We start from the raw sequence: 16,586 nt of genomic DNA, 5'->3' as shown, positions 1-16,586 counted from the left end.
TTCTAACATGTTGGGAGCCATCAGATATATCTGGGGCTTTTCCAGAGCTAATGGGTCATGCTGTAAACAAGGTGCCAAAAACTCACAAGGAAAAGAAAGATAACTGTATGAAACCACCAAGGGCAAACATCTCCTACTTAGACGGAAAGACTGATTTGCACTTTCAGTCTCTCCCTCTCTGATAATATCCCTACTGTTTATTATGAGATATTGGTGGCTATGGTGATGGAGGTTTTAATCTATTTGAAACTTTCTTAATGTTTATTTATTTGAGCTAGACTTGAGACAGCGTCTTCCTGCCTGTTTTCCCGTCACATTACAAGTTCAGGAGGGCAATGACTGGCATAGGGTACGTGCTCAAAAACACTTGTTAAATGAATGGATGAATCATGCTAATAGATATCATTAAAAGTAAAGTTTTCTAGGCTCTGCAAGCTAAGACTGGGAAATCCAGGGCAACTATGGCTGCTGGGGAGTGAGGTTCCTGATATGATTGACACAAATCACCATAAATTCTCTGTGATGTTAACTTCAGACAGGTCAGCCATTTTTACACCCTCTGATGTGATGGGTCACCCATTCTCCACGCTCTGTCTCAAATGTCCTCTGGGCAAACTGCATCTGAAAAACTAATGTGAAGAATCCATAGCATCACAAATTATTTCCTGCCTACCACTACAATCACTGTTAAATGCTTCATCCACTTCATTTACCCTGTTTTCTTGTTCCACAGTGCTATCAAGTTCTAGGAGAAACAAAATGGCATGATGATGTGTTAATTATATTTTTATCCCTTAACAAATATCTAGTGCTTAGGAGACAGCCTGGTTTCCAGCATACGTTGTAAACAAGCAAAAAAAAAAAAAAAAACCCACCAAAAATCAAGTAAACAAACGAAAATGACCAAGGGCTACTGTATTCATATCTTTAGAATACACAAAAACCACTGCCCTGATGCCTAGTTCTATAACTATATCCCATCTTGAGGGGTTCTTTTCCTTTCACACAATAAATGTAAGTCAAGAATTTAGTGACCTTCTAATCTTCCATAGTTTTTCACTCGTTGGGTTTTGAAAAATGAAGCAGCCTGGCAAGGTAACTTCTTGAGGACCTCACTTAATTCACGTACTAAACCTATGAGATAAATATCACCTCCATTTTTCAGGTAGGGGAGCAGGTTCAGAGAGGTTAAGTAACCTGATAAGAACAAGTCTTGTGACAAAAAGACTAGCATTCAAATACATGATAATGCAAATACCAAGTCAGGTAGGTATTATTACCACCATTTTAAAGTAACAGTTTCAGTTCAGAAAAAGTGTTTTGCCCAAGGCCACTCAACTAGTACCAGTGTGTGTAGTATTTCAGCCAGTGTTTCAACCTAGTGTGTCTGACTGCAAAGCGTGCTTTTCCTGGCTGACTGACTTGTTAAACTAAGGACTTTCCTCTCAGTAGGGGACCCTTCTTGAGCGTGTACAGCTTCCCTGTAACAGGGAAATTACTGGAGAAAATTGAATGCTGTCTTGTCCAATTATAAGACAATCAGTGCTGGGAACACCTTCCTGGCTAAAAGTGAGTGTAAATGTCTCTGTTCTTTTACCAGCATGGTTTAGTCTTGCTCTCAGAAAAGTAAAACATGATAAGCAAAAACAAGTAAAAATTCCATTGCTGCTTGCTGCCCTTGCTTGTTTCTTCCTTTTCTCCTTAGCTGGTGCCAAAGTAATCACCTAATACACAACTCCCAGAAGCGTTGTGCTGACAGGTCCTGATGTTCCGTTTCTGTGTTTTCTTTTGGGCTGCCCAGGTATCTCTTCAGTCAAATGGAGATACGCTGGGAGAGATGCTGGATGACATTTTTCAAAAAGCGCTGAGGATCACAGGGACTACTTCTAGCTGGCTTTCAGGGGGCAGGAAAACAGGAAAATAAAATAAAAATGAAAAATTGTCACTTCTTCCATATTGCCACATAAAGATACTTTTCCAGCTGTGTTCTGTACACACTTAATCACATCAAACTAGCTGATAAAATAAAGGCTCTCCTCCCTTGGCCCCATGCTAATTATTCCTGTTAATTATTTTTTAATTATCTTTCTATCACTGCTTCCAGAACAACTGTCATAATTTCTACCTCAGAGGCTCCAGACATGACATACCTATAAACATAGTAAAAAGGATGGTGGCCACTGTGTGAATGCTTTCAAAGGAAACACAGAAGGGAAATCAAATCGCACCACGGCTCCTACCACAGCAGCATGGGTAAGTCTCTCAAATCGCTTCTGTTAATTATTCATTATAGGAACACACACACACTAAACCCCTTAATTAGTTGAGGGTTCACACCACCTAGTTCCTATCTCTGTATTTGTCAGGTGTCTGACAGCATGTTGGACAAAGCAGAGCTCCACTAGCCTCCAACATTGTCTAACCTTACTTCTGGAAATAAAATGCAGATAGGCTGGTTAATTAATTAATTACATGGACCTTTGAAGTCGGCCATGTAATCACTAGCTCATCTGTGATTGAGTGAAGCTGTTAGCACTATGCCAGGCACTCTGGGAAGACAGAAATTCATTTGATTTGTGTTCTCTACTCTCAAGTAATTTATGATCTCAATAGGACGGCTAAATATGCACATGTGACATTAAAAAAAAATTGGAGATCAAAGGAGTGATAAAGATAAGAGTCCAGAGGAGACTATCAGGGCAAGTTTCCCTGAAGGCTGTTTGAATGGGAGGACATCGCCCAGCATGGATGGTTAAAAGTTGAGCAGGCTTAGTGTTGGCAATGAACATGGGCTATTGAGTGGGCAGATGGGCTGATCGAATACCATGTGTGAGAATACTAATTGGTAAGACATATACATATTTATGCATATGAAATATGTAGCACATATATCATATAAGGTGTTATCCGTTTGCTCAGGATATCCTTGGTCAAATTCCATTTCAGAGGCCTGAAGCCCTACAATACTCACAACAGACTTAATTTGTTTTTCTTTGCTTATGTGAGATTAACTCATTGTACCTAAAGATAGTCCCATCAAGATCTGTGTGCTGGTTTCTCAGAAAGATAAAACTTTGTATCATTCTTATCACAGGAACATGTGACATTTATAAAGTTACATGTAAGCTCTTTGTCCAAAAATTGCACCAACCTATTGTTTAATTAATATGAAAGATGAGGGAGGGACCTGATGTTTAAAAATATTCTATATGAAGTAAGAAAGTTTGATTGAACACTGTCTATGCCTATCACTTCCAAGAGAGGTTATGAGACATCTGTTTCCCCTACTCCTTAAAGCAGATGGTCAGTTGGAGGAAGAACCCTTAGTGCTTATTTCCAAAGAGTTGGGGTACCTAGTTACTCTGGAATATATGGGAAAACTGATCATCTTTCAAGCATAGAGTCCAACACAACGCTCTAATGTCTGAACGTGTTGAAGTGATTGGACAGTGGAATAACATTTTGACTGGTCTCCAGGTTTGTTCATCTTCTAAAAATACAGCTTCATTGCCTGCCTCACCCCTATCCCCCTGCAACAAGAATTAGAGGCCAAGCTTAGAGAATTGTTATTCCTGATTTTGATAAGGGCATAATGCATAGTTCACATACATTACCATATTTAATTCCCATGCAGTTCTATGAGATGGGCACAATTATCTCAATCATTTCTGCTTTTAGACATGAGTCAGAGGGGCCCATAGTCAGTGCTCTGAGTGTTAGAGGACACTGCAAATCATGGATATTGAAATACAAATAATTTTTTTCCTTTTCAAGCTAAGATTTTCTTTTCTCTCTTTTTTAATGTTTGAAATTAATTTAACTATACAAGAATTAGGGCAAATAAATGCAGTATTCAAAATGTCTGTCCCAGGCCAGAGGATGCTGGGCTGAGAGTCTGCGTGTATGTGTGTGTGTGTGTGTGTGTGCGTGTGTGCCTGTGTGTGGTATCTTCTGCCTTGGGAAACTAGGGAAAGAATTGGTGCATTTTCTTATCTCTGGCTGTCCCAAATCACCAAAGTGGGTGTCTAGGCAGCCCAAGATCCCCAAATAACTGCCTCCTCTTCCTCCCTCCCTCCCTCCCTCTGCTTGGATGATCTAATTTTGGTAGATGCTTAGAGTTGTCTGTAAATCCTGAGTCAGAAAGATAGCCCTCTGGCATTCCAGTTACCATCCAGGAAGCCTGGGAAGCTTCTGCCCTGCCTGGTCCCAGCAGATGCGTACTTCTACCCAGGTTTGCAGTGGGCAGAGGAGGCTGAGGGAGAGCAAGGTGGTGGCGAGCACTTTCCAGAGGAGTTGGCTTGAGGGGTTGGGGAGAGGAGGCTGACTGGGAAATAGGCCAGGTAGGAGGCATAACTCACTGGATAACTTTCAGGGATTTAGACACATGGTATGTTGGCCCTCATTTGACATTTTGCCCTGGGCTCAGGTAATATTAGGGCAGGCTTGCTCTCAATACTACACATGAGCAAACTAAAGTTAAAAGGCATTGAATTAATTGCCCAATGGCTGGTAAAAAACAGAGCTGGCATCGCAGCATTATTTACAATAGCCAAGACATGGAAGCAACCTAAGTGCCCATCAACTGATGATAGGATAAAGAAGATATGTTATATATATATACAATGGAAAATTACTCAGCCATAAAAAAGGATAAAATTGTCCCATTCACAACAACATGGATGGACCTTGAGGGTATTATGTTGAGTGAAATAAGCCAGATAGAGAAAGACAACCTCTGTATGACTCCACTCATAGGTGGAAGTTAAACATGTAGACAAAGGGAAGAGATTAGTGGCTACCAGGGGAAAGGAGGGTGGGGGATGGGCACAAAGGGTGAAGTGGTGCACCTACAACATGACTGACAATAATGTACAACTGAAATTTCACAAGGGTATAAACTATCATAATCTCAATAAAAATAAAAAAAAAAACAACAAAAACCCCAAAACAGAGCTGGGATTTGAAGACTGATCTATTGACTTTAGAATCTTAAATTTTGGATAGAGAGGAGGCAGTTTATGAAGAGAGCACCTTGAACAATGTAGATGTATGTAAGAAATAAAACTTATAGAAATCTGAGGAGAAAAGCAACATGAGGAAATCTTGTCCTAGAAGGATTTGTCCAGTGGTCTAAAGGCTATTAATCTCAGATGCATAAGAACTGGCTTTGGTTTTTAATCTAAAGGTTTGCAGAGGATTGCTTCTTAAAGCTTGATTCCCCAAATGCTAATAGGTTTTATATGTGTGCACAACACACGAAACTGTTCTCAAATCAAGAAGAGTAGGAAATTCAAGGTTAAACGAAGTGAAATAACATTCTTTATTATGATACTTCTGAGAGTCCTAGATTTACTTATTTGGATTTCTATGGAGTAAATAACATGCAGAACTTCCCCAGGCTGCTTGACGATTGACCTATTTTTGTGGAGCATGTTGTGGAAGGAGTGATTTGTAGCCCCTCCTGCTGATTCTTCCGTCGGAGGCAGCGGAGGCGAGCAGCCCGGTAGTCACTCTGTCTGACCCACAGTGGCCAAAATTAATGGTTCCCACATCTGCCTAGCACTTGGGCCCCTGGAAAGTGAAGGAAAGACTGATGAGCAGCCACAACAAAACTAGTTTTCAAGTTACAGTGGTGGACCTGATAGCCAAGAAAACGGATTTGAACAACTTAAGAATGCTTGCTTTTGGGGGTTAAGCTTCCAGGCTTTCCACGTAAATGGAAAATAAACTGAAGGACAGTACCTTCAATTTTATATTTCTGTATTGGGAAAAATAGGAGAAGAAATGATAATCTAAATAAATTTGTACGAAGTCAGACAAGAGAAGGAAATGAAAATTATCGAGTGTCTGTGCCTGTAGGCTAGGAGTATTTGAAACAAAACATCCACAGCATGGGTGATAGAAAAAAATTATGAGATATAAAGATTTTTTATTAAGAAAAATCTTACTGCTGGAGGATAACAGAAAAGTCTAGAACATGTTATTATACATTGCATTTGCAAATGGAAAAGGTGATGGAGTATAAATGGGAAACTTGACTAATTTTCATATAAGAAGAATAAGTTTAAGAGAGCAAGTTCGTGCTTTTCTAAAAGGTTTAAAAATAAAGCTGGTAAGAGTAGGTATATGTTACAGACCTCGAGGACAAAAGAGATAAGGCAAAGAAATATATGAAATGATAAAAGAGCAAGGAAAGATAACAAGATTAGACTTACGGGAGATTTCAAACTCCTTGTGATGTGTTTTGTGAAACTTCGGAGACAGGGTTAGAATGAGGAATTTTCTAAATGCAGGTCATGGATTTTTTTTTTTATCTTACAAAGGCCTAACTGACGGGGGTGCTCAAGTGGGTTTGGTTAAGATCAAATTTTCAGTCCAGCTATAGGTAAGTTTCAAATGTTCTCATATATATCAGTAGGAGCATATATCAGTGTACATTTTTGTGGGGTAGTTTCTATCCGGGGAAAATATTCTTTGTACCATGCAATGGCACTGCCCCTACAGTCCCCTGCAGACATCCCCAATATTCAGCATGATTCCCGGAGGAGTATTAGCTGGCTTTGGGTAAGACTCAGTTACTCTGCTGTACCCGAGTTCCTCACGGCAGCTATAAAGATGTCTTGCAGTTGAGTGCAGCCACTCTAAGGAGGTTCTTGCTTGGGCATCACCGCTGTGGTCGGTAGGCTTTCCACAAGCTCCTGGAACTTGGAAACAAAGGAATCAAATTACAAGAACAATGTAAATAGTTTGTAAAGTAAGTAACTAAGTCATTAACTTTGGTATGGCATATATGTGTAATTATGGATGTATTGCTGAGTTTTACATCCTTTTATACAGATAAGTGTATTTATTAACAATCTTATTCACTTAGGGGTTGGTTAAATCTTTCCAAATCTTGGGTGGGTGGGAGCCAAATTGCAGCCATGGTTCACAAATTCATCTCTTCCTCTGCCTCCTCAAATTTTGTTTCTGCTAACTGGCTTGTCTTTTTTCATAAAAGACCTAGCTCTGAAAATATCTTGGTTCTGTAGCCTTTCCGACTCCTTCTTCATTTAATTTAAGCCTCAATTTTATTGTGCATTCATTGCTATCTTTACCACTATTGCTGTTGGCCTATTGCTACTACTAGTCATTTTCATTTAGCTCTGTTTATGCTATGTACTTGCATTACACTGTGAAGTTAGAGATGCCTCATTGTTTAGTTAGGGAAAATGACAATTTTTCCTTTTGTCTATAGAGTTAAAGTTTTTCTAGCATGCAATTAGAAGCTTTTTCTTTTTGTCCCAAAGGAATTTTTTAAAAATTGGGTTACTGATGTAACAATTTTTTCACCAAACGACAAATTTAAACATTCAATTACAAACCACACGTATTTATTAACCACTTAATGTGGGCCAAGTACTAAGTAAAATGCAAGAAGAAAATATGCCTACATTCAGAAAACTCATAATCTAGTGGAGGAGCTTGGTAAGAAACTATGCGATGCGATGGCGTGAAGGCTGTCATAGAGGTTTTGAAAATGTTCTCCTTGGCCTCTTTCACAGAAGATTGTCCTGGTTTTCCCTCTATCTTTCTGGCTACCCATTGCAGACTTATACTCTCTCTTTGGCCAACAATGTGGTGTTCCTCGAGGGTTGGTCCTAGCCTTCCACTCTTCTCACCCTATATTCTCTTCCTAGGTTGTTTCTCTGTATCCACGTCTATAATTTTAATTTACATGCAAAAGACTCATGAGTCTTCTCTTTACTAAGAACTCGACCCTGAGTTTCAGACCCATATATCCTAATTTTCTTTTGACATCTCTCCAGAGAACCTCAACCTCCACATAATAAAAGACTGAACTTGTTATTTTCTCCTCTCCTTTTCAAAATCTGATCATCCTCCAATAACACACTGTCAGTGAATGGTACCAACATCCATCCCTTTCTTTAAGCTAGAAGACTAGAGGCCGTCCTTTGACATCTCCTTTTTATTTTATTTTTTACTGAGGTCATAATAGTTTACAACGGTGTGAAATTTCAGTTGTACATTATTATTTGTCAGTCACCATAGAAGTGCTCCTCTTCATCCTTTGTGCCTACTCCTCGGCCCCATTCCCCCAGTAACCAATGAACTATCCTCTTTGTCCTTGTGTTTGTTTATCTTCCACACGAGTGAAATCATATCGTGTTTGTTTTTCTCAGTCTGGCTTATTTCGCTTAACATAATACCCTCAAGGTCCATCCATGTTGTTGCAAATGGCATGATTTTGTCTTTTTTATGGCTGAGTAGTATTCCATTGTGTGTGTGTGTGTGTGTGTGTGTGTGTATACACACACACACACACATCTTCTTTATCCAATTAGTTGATGGGCTCTTGGGTTGCTTCCATGTCTTGGGTGTTGTGAATAATGCTGCAATGAACATAGAGGTGCATAAATCTCTTTGAATTGTTGATTTCAAGTTCTTTGGATAGATACCCAGTAGTGGGATAGCTGGGTCATATGGTATTTCTATTTTTAGTCTTTTGGGAAATGTCCATACTGTTTTCCGTAGTGACTGCGCCAGTTTGCATTTCCACCAGCAGTTTATGAGGGTTTCCTTTTTTCCACATCCTCTTAACATTTGTTATCTTTTGTCTTAGTGATTATAGCCGTTTTAACAGGTATAAGGTGGTATCTTAGTTTAGTTTTGGTTTGCATTTCCCTAATGATTAGTGATGCAGAACATCTGTTCATGTGCCTTTTGACCATCTGTATACCTTCTTTGGAGAAATATCTGTTCTTATCCTCTGCCCTTTTTTTGATTGGATTGTTTGTTTTTTTTCTTGTTCAGTTGTGTGAGTTCTTTATATGGGGATTAACCCTTTGTCAGATATCTGATTTGCAAATATTTACTCCCAATGGGTGGGTTGTCCTTTTGTTTTGATCCTGGTTTCCTTTGCCTTGCTAAGACTCTTCAGTCTGAGGAGGTTCCATTTGTTTATTTTTTCTTTTGTTTCCCTTGTCTGAGAAGACACTGTTGTTCGAAAAGATCATTTTAAGACCCATGTCAGAGAGTTTACTACCTATAGTTTCTTCTAGAAGTTTTATGGTTTCAGGTCTTACATTCAAGTCTTTTATCCATTTTGAGTTCAGTTTGTGTATGGTGAAAGATATTGGCCTTCTTTCACTCTTCTGCATGTGCTTGTCCAGTTTTCCCAACACCATTTATTGAAGAGTCTTTCTTTTCTCCATTGTATGTTCTTAGGACCTTTGTCAAAGATTAGCTGTCTGTAGATGTGTGGTTTTATTTCTGGGCTTTCATTTCTGTTTGTTTTTGTACCAGTACCATGCTGTTTTCGTTACTATAGCTTTGTAGTGTATTTTGAAGTCAGGAATCATGATGCCTCCAGCTTTGTTCTTTTTTCTTAGGATTATTTTAGCTATTTGGTTGGGGTCTTTTGTTGTCCCATAAGAATTTTAGAATTTTTTTGTTCTATTTATGTGAAGAATATCATTGGGATTCTGATTGGGATTGCATTGAATCTGTAGATTGCTTTAGGTACTATGGACCTTTTGACTGTATTTATTCTTTCAATCCATGTGCATGGAATATCTTTCCATTTCTTTATGTCATCAGTGATTTATTTTAGTAACACCTTATAGTTTTCATTGTATAGGTCTTTCACCTCCTTGATTAAATTTATTCCTAGATAGTTTATTCTTTTTGTTGCAGTTGTAAATAGGATTGTGTTCTTGAGTTCTCTTTCTGTTAGTTCGTTTTGACAGTACAGAAATGCAACTGATTTTTATGAATTGATTTTGTACCCTGCAACTTTACTATTGTTGTTGATTATTTCTAATAGTTTTCTGATGGATTTGTTAGGGTTTTCTGTATATAAAATCATGTCATCTGCAAACAGTTAGAGTTTCATTTCTTCATTTCCTATTTGGGTTCTTTTTATTCTTTTTTCTTGCCTAATTTCTCTGGCCACAACGTGCAGTACAACATTGAATAAGAGTGATGAGAGTGGGCACCCTTGTCTTGTTCCTATTCTCAGAGAGATGGCATTCAGTTTTTCCCCATTGAGTATGATGTTGGCTGTGGGTTTGTCATATATGGCCTTTATTATGTTGAAGTACTTTCCTTCTAACCCCAATTTGTAGAGTTTTTATTGTGAATTGAGGTTGGATCTTGGCAAATGCTTTTTCTGTATCTACTGAAATGATCATGTAATTTTTATCCCTCATTTTGTTAATCTGTGTATCACATTGATTGATTTGTGGATGTTGAACCATCCCTGTGTCCCTGGTATAAATCCCACTTGATCATGGTGTGTGATCTTTTTGATGTATTGCTGAATTTGGTTTGGCAACATTTTGTTGAGAATTTTTGCATCTATGCTCATCAGTGATATTGACATTTAGTTTTCCTTTTTTGTGTTGTGCTTATCAGGCTTTGGTATTAGCGTGTTGTTGGCCTCATAGAATGTGTTAGGAAGTGTTCCATCGTCACTAATTTTTTGGAATAGTTTGAGAAGGATAGGTATAAATCTTCTTTGAATGTTTGGTAGAATTCTCCAGGGGCCTGGACTTTTATTTTGGGGATGTTTTAATATACTGTTTCAGTCTCTTCACTTGTGATTTGTTTATTCACATTATCTATTTCTTCTTGAGGCAGCTTTGGGAGGTTGTAAGAGTCTAAAAATTTATCCATTTCTTTTCGATTGTCCAATTTGTTGGCATACAGTTTTTCATAGTATTCTCTTATAATCTTTTGTATTTCTGTGATATCCATAGTAATTTCTCCTCTTTCTTTTCTAATTTTATTTATTTGAGCTTTCTCTCTTTTTTCTTTGTAAGTCTGGCTAAGGGCTTGTCATTTTTTTTTATCTTCTCAAAGAACCAGCTCTTTGTTTCATTGATCCTATCTACTGTCTTTTTTGTTTCAATTTCATTTATTTCTGCTCTGATTTTTATTATTTCCTTCCTTCTGCTGACTTTGAGCTTTGTTTGCTCTTCTTTTTCTAATTCTGTTAGTGTAGTTTGAGATTGCTTATTTGGGACTTTTCTTGTTTGTTAAGGTGAGCCTGTATTGCAATGAATTTCCCTCTTAGGACCACTTTTGTTGCATTGCATATGAGTTGGTATGGTATGTTTTCCTTTTCATTTGTCTCCAGATGTTTTTTGATTTCTCATTTAATTTCTTCAATGATCCATTCATTGTTCAGTAGCATGTTGTGTAGTCTCAACATCTTTGTCCCTTTCTGGCTTTTGTCTTCTGGTTAATTTCTAGTTTCACAGCCTTATGGTCACAAAAGACTCTTGGTATGCTTTCATTCTTCTTAAATTTATAGAGACTTGCCTTGTTTCCAAACATATGGTCTATCCTTGAGAATGTTCCATGCACACATGAGAAGAATGTGTATTCTGCTGTTTTTGGGTGGAGTGTTCTATATATATCTGTTAAGTCCATCTGGTCTAGTTTTTCATTTAATTCCACCATTTTTTTGTTGACTTTCTGTCTGGATGATCTATCCATTGATATGACTGGAGCGTTGAAATCCACTACTATTATTGCGTTGTTGTTAATATCTCCTTTTGTGTTTGTTAATAGTTTATGTACATTGGTGGTCCTGTATTGAGTGCATAGATATTTATAAGTGTTATATCTTCTTGGTGGAGTGTCCCTTTTGTCATCATATACTGCCGCTCTTTGTCTCCCTTTACCTGTTTTGTCTTGAAGCCTACTTTGTCTGATATAAAATGGCAACACCTCTTTCTTTTGCTTGCCATTAGCATGGAGTATTTTCTTCTATCCCTTCACTCTGAGCCTGTATTTGTCGTTGAAGCTGAGATGTGTTTTCTGGAGGCAGCATATTGTTGGGTCTTGTTTTTTTAATCCATTCCACCACTCTGTGCCTTTTGATTGGACAATTCAATCCATTTACACTTAGGGTGATTATTGATATATGAGGGCTTAATGCTGCCATTTTATCTCTCATTTTCTGGTCCTCCTGCACTTCCTTTGTTTCTCGTCCCATGTATTTCAGACTACCCATTTGGTTAGGTAGCTTTCTATGCTGGTTTTTCAAGTTTTCTCCTTATTTATTATTTGTGTCTCTGGTCTACATGTTTAGTGGTTACCATCAGGTTAGTATGAAAAATCTCATAGATGAGATAGTCCATTTTCTGATAACCTCTTATTTCCTTAGACTAAGCCGATTCCCTCCTTTTCCTCTTCCCTCCTAAATTGTTTTTGTCGCATCTTATTCCATCTTGTGCTGTGAGTGTGTGATTAAAATGACAAGATTATATTTATTTTTGGTGTTTCCTTCCCTCTTCTTGAGGATTTCTTGTAGGGGGGTCTTGTGGTGATGAACTCCCTTAGCTTTTGTTCATCTGGGAAAGTTTTTACTTCTCCATCATATCTGAAGGATATTTTCACTGGGTAGAGTATTCTTGGCTAAAAGTTTTTTTCTTGCAAAGATTTGAATATATCATTCCACTCTCTCCTAGCCTGTAAGGTTTCTGCTGAGAAATCCACTGAAAGCCTAATAGGAGTTCTTTTGTAAGTTATTTTCTTCTGTCTTGTTGCCCTTATTATTTTTTCTCTGTCATTGACTTTTGCCGGCTTCACTACTATATGATTTACAGTAGATCTTTTTACATTGATATAATTAGGAGATATATTGGCTTCTTTCACTTCTATTTCTAGCTCCTTCGCCAGGTTTGGGAAGTTTTCTGCTATTATTTCTTTGAACAAGCTTTCTGCTCCATTCTCCTCTTCTCCCTCTGGAATACCTGTAATCCTTATGTTGCATTTCCTAATTGAGTTGGATGTTTCTCGGAGAATTTCTTCATTTCTTTTTAGTCTTAGTTGTCTCTCCTCTTCCATCTGAAGCATTTCTATATTTCTATCCTCAATATTGCTGATTCATTCCTCCATAATATCAGCTCTATTGTTCACGGAATCCATATTCTTCTTTACCTTATCACTTGTGTTTTTTATCTCCAGTATTTCTAATTGCTTCTTTTTTTTTTTTTAAAGATTTTATTTTTTTCCTTTTTCTCCCCAAAGCCCCCCGGTACATAGTTGTATATTCTTCGTTGTGGGTCCTTCTAGTTGTGGCATGTGGGACGCTGCCTCAGCGTGGCTTGATGAGCAGTGCCATGTCCGCGCCCAGGATTCGAACCAACGAAACACTGGGCCACCTGCAGCGGAGCGCGCGGACTTAACCACTCGGCCACAGGGCCAGCCCCTCTAATTGCTTCTTTATAGTTTCAATCTCTTTTGTGAAGAATCTCCTGAATTCATTGAACTGTTTACCTGCATTTTCTTGTAACTCATCGGGTTTTTTTTATGATAGCTATTTTGATTCCTCTGTCATTTAGATTATAGATTTTTGTGCCTTCAGGATTGATTTCTGAGTACTTGTCATTTTCCTTCTGGTCTGGAGGTTTAATACATTTTTTTCATACTGCTAGATGGCATGGATTTGTGTCTCTGCATTGTGGTAGTATTTGGTCACTGCTTCCACCTGCCACCATTGGGTGGGGGCAAGAGCTGCATATTCCGAACCAGTTGCAATCTTCAGCACAGCTCCAAGCTGTTGAACTGGGGTAGCAGGTGCAGGGGAGGGCTGCTTTCTGTCTCCTGCATGATCTTAGGGGATTCTCACTCTGCCCTTTCTATCTACTCTCCTGGGGTGTTGGCTTGATGAAAATACGCCTACAATAGCTGATCACCTCTGTGTGGGGCTTTCCCCTGGGGTTTGAGGGACCTCGGATAGTGATAGTGTTCCCTTGGAGGGCTTCCCCCTTCCCCCTTTCCTCTCAGAGCCACACACAGTCCCTGGGTCACTGCTCTTCAGGAGGAAGAGATTTTGCTTACCTCATTCCACTTCCTTGGGATGCCTCCAGCACCTCCACCTTCTTACGTATGGCTGCGGGGGTCTCTCAGACACCTTTTGTGTTATGTGGATGTCCTCTGTTGTAATATGAATGTCTTTTTCATTGTATCTTAGAGGGGAGAGTTTCTGAGGAGAGCTTACTCTGCCATGATGCTGACGTCACACCTGTCATCTCCTTTTTATTTTTCTCTATTACTCAGCCACTCATTAAATCCTGTTGGTTTTCCTCTCTCTTGCATTATTACAACAGCCTCCTTTCTCGCCTCCCAAATCTATTTTTTCACCCTGATGCCAGAGTGATCCTTTTAAAATTCTAGTCCTATCAAGAGAATTCCCTTCTTAAAATCTTTCATACTTTTCCATTGTTAGCTGTTAATAATAACCTTATCAAGATATAATTTACACACCATAAAATTTACCCTTTTAAAGTGTGCAATTCAGTAGTTTTTAGTATATTCAGAGTTATGTGATTATCATAACTGTCTAATTTTAGAATATTTTTATCTTTCCAAAAAGAAACCTTGAATCCATTAGCAGTCACATTTCATTCTCCCCTTCCCCAAGTCTCTGACAACCACTAATCTACTTTCTGACTCTATGGATTTGCCTTATTGTGTATATTTCATATAAATTAAATTATACAATCCTATTGCTTTATGGATAAAGACAAACTCATTAACCTTCACTTTTAAACCCTGCAGAGGCTGGCCTCCATTTCTGTTTATGTCTCATCTAAAATTGTGTTCTCCCTTATGCTCTTCATTTCCTTTCACACTAGGCTTCTTTCCTTACTTTCCACTTGCCAAGCTGCCCACTGTTAAATGTCTTTGTATGTGCTGTTTTCCCTTTTTCCTCTTCTCATCTAATACACTCTGCCTCATTGTTCAATCAAAGCTCACATGTTACTCTTTCACAATGGACTTTTTCTACCCCTCTGAGTAGGTCAAATCTCCCAGGTACAGGGTCTGATGACACTGGGTGCTTCTACTTTGCAGCATTTGCAACAGTTGTAGTAGCCATTTGTGTTTTGTAATTATTTGACTAATGTTTTCACTGGTCCAAGCTCCATAGGGACCATGTCTGCTTTTGTATATCATTGTGGCTGTAGTATCTAGCACAGAGTCTGAGACATGGTAGGAGCTGATTATTGTTTACTTAATGAGCGAAAGAAGTTTGGCATAAAAGATTTGTAGAAAATAAGTACTGAAGTTGAGTCAACATTAGAAAAAGATGAAAAATATAATGCAAAATTTGGTAGTGGGAAGATGCAGCAAATTTTTTTTTCTTTGGAGGAAGATTAGCCCTGAGCTAACTGCTGCCAATCCTCCTCTTTTTTTCTGAGGAAGACCCTCCCTGAGCTAACATCCATGCCCATCTTCCTCTACTTTATATGTGGGACGCCTACCACAGCATGGCTTGCCAAGCGGTGCCATGTCTGCACCTGGGATCCGAACTGGCGAACCCCAGGCTGCCAAAGCGGAATGTGTGAACTTAACTGCTGCGCCACCGGGACAGCACCAGATGCAGCAAATATTAATGAAATTGGCTTCTGGCATCCTGGAATATACCTGTATCTCATCCTTCTGCACCTTCTTGCCTCATCTTCTCCATCTATAAATGATAGTTTGATTTATCTTTTTATATACCAGACCAATTCACAGACTCAAATGAGGTAACGTATTTGAATGAGGTTTGCAAACCATATGTCACAGTTGTTAAATTAAAACTGTTCTTATTAAATAACCGAGAAATATAGACTCAATAATCTTGGTTATTTATAGGATATAAAAGTAGATTGTATGGAAAATTGGAAGAATGATAAATTCTCCCCATTTGTGTATGTAACACGCATATTTTTCATTATAAAGATTAAGTCTATTTTCTTGATTGATAAGAATGTGAAAAACACCCTGCAACTTTATGAAATCTAAGGTAAGAAAGATGACATATGTGACAATAGGGTTATATAGTAGCCAAAAGAATGACTACTGGCAGAGATTTCTGAGATCATGGCTTTGAGTGAACCAATAAAATGTTCAAGGTGAGTTTGCTGAGTTGAATGATGTGAGATTTATTTAGGAAGAAAAAAACAAAATCTGTATATTGAAATGTATGTTTCGTTTGAAAAAAACCCTACTTTAGTTTCATATTGTTGATTAAATGTAGTATAGCATTGTAATTCAAGTATTCTTCTGACTTTTATATGCTTAAAAACTCATCAGTAGATGGTGTGGGATAAAAATTTATGTGATATGGAGACCAATCACAGTATTCTAGAGAGGAGGGACATTTGTTTCAGCACTAAATACAGTGCCTGTTTTATTAATATGTGCATATAAATGTGTTATATACATTGATATGTGATTCCTATAGGCTTAGTGTTTGATTTGGTTATACACATCCAAGACCAGAAAAAACATTTAAGGACCCTTAAATTACTGATATAGAAATTTAGCATGGACAAGGCCTTAAGCATCATGATGCTATAATCCAAGGAGGCTATGGCTCTTTTACAGGTTTATAGCTACTTAGTGGCAGAAACTGGTCTAGAGCACAGGTATTGAGATTTGCAATCTAATTTTGTTTCTTTAGTACCCATTATCTTCATTCCTGAATTAAGCAGACTTTGAGTGAAAAGAAGAAAAATGGTAGAATTCTGGCAAGTAAATATTCTTTTTGTTTTTTTTAAAAGATTTTATTTATTTCCTTTTTC

The sequence above is a fragment of the Equus quagga genome, chromosome 11 (genome assembly GCF_021613505.1).
Source record: "Equus quagga isolate Etosha38 chromosome 11, UCLA_HA_Equagga_1.0, whole genome shotgun sequence".
Classification (NCBI taxonomy): domain Eukaryota; kingdom Metazoa; phylum Chordata; class Mammalia; order Perissodactyla; family Equidae; genus Equus; species Equus quagga.
The sequence above is the reverse complement of the archived record's forward strand: the minus strand, read 5'-3'. Positions refer to the sequence as shown.